The sequence below is a fragment of the Atta colombica genome, unplaced genomic scaffold (assembly GCF_001594045.1).
Source record: "Atta colombica isolate Treedump-2 unplaced genomic scaffold, Acol1.0 scaffold224, whole genome shotgun sequence".
Lineage (NCBI taxonomy): Eukaryota > Metazoa > Arthropoda > Insecta > Hymenoptera > Formicidae > Atta > Atta colombica.
In genome coordinates, this window is record NW_017259321.1 from 439,286 (window position 1) to 440,832 (window position 1,547).

The following is a 1,547-nucleotide window of genomic DNA, read 5'->3' on the forward strand; positions in this document are numbered from 1 at the left end:
TTAAATAAGGTGTATAGATAGGTATATATTATAATTATATATATATAAATATATATATAAGAATATTTTTTTCAAAATATAAGAAATTGCTAATATTTAATTCTTTTTTTTTTTTATACAACAATAAATATTTAAATATATTCATTCCTTCGCTTTCTCTCTCTTCAATTCTCTTTTAACGAATATATCTTTATTTCCTCTTAAATGCACAAATTTTGGAGAGTTTTCAAATAATGCGAACAGATCTTATGTATTGTTAATATTTTATGTATAAGCATTTTTGCTTTGAAGTTGAAAAGCGGTACGAAATAAAAAAAGAAAATATTCCTCCTCTATGCGTAGAAATTCACATAGATAATACATTTGCACTGCAGATATATATAGAATTTAACATAATCGTTAAGTAGGAAAAATTATATATAGTTATGTAGGAAAAATATGTAGTCCATCACTCGATGGACGGTCGGGCAATTTATAATTTATAATGATGAATCTGTAATATCATAGTCGAATCCGTTGTGTCAATTACGGTGTTGGGTATGATTACTGTTGATCGTTGCTATACGAGATTAACGCTGGGACGGAAAATTAATTTATATATCTTGCGAAAGGTGATTAAGTGCCGCCATAATACTGGTATTATTGGAAATTCTCCATGACGGGAATGCATTATACCTATAACTTCTATTGCTCCGATCAACATCGCCGCGCGAAATTACACATATGTGAAATGCGTACGTACAATTCCGCCGGGGTCTCGTCAATTACATTACTTCAGAAATTCCTTCGTAGTAGAATTAAAAATTAAATATCTGATTCATATTCAATGGCGAATTCGCAATATTCCATCTATAATTTTATGGCCGTGGATCGAGCCATTTTATTTCAAATATCCTGTAAATCTCGGAATTTCATGGAGGATAAATCGATACGAATAATTAAATAAAACTTATCAGTGTATATACGCACACTTTCCTCTGTTAATTTCATTTAAAATTTAATTTTTATCGGCATTCTCGTTCCACTCGACTCATAATTACTTTCTCAATAAAATGATGGATTCTTTGTTAATATATATTTTTTGGGCTCTCTGAGCTTGTTGTATACACGATGGTAATCGAAGTGATGAAGAAATATCGGGATAAACAAGGGAAATAGGGAAATCGAATGAAACAAAACGCATGTTCAATTTGTGACTTTTGCGATTTTTTTGGTAGATTTATTTTTTATAATGCACATGTTTCTCGTGAAAAAATTAAATTCCGTGTATGAAATTAGCATTTAGAGTTTCACGTTTCGGTACAAAATTCATTGGGGGAGGGGGGAAAGTCAGTCGACGGACGACTGTATCTCAGGATACGCTTCAACGACGACGGCGACGTCGACGACGGCGTCATGCCCGGCGTCCGTCGAGATCTTTTGATAGATTTTCTCTTATTTATTTTTTTTCTTTATCTCTCGAAAGAGTTGAACGTTTCGATCGGGATTTCGCTTTTTTTTCCTGACCTTCTCTTTCGCTTCTCGTCCACGTTGCTTTCTCTTCTCAC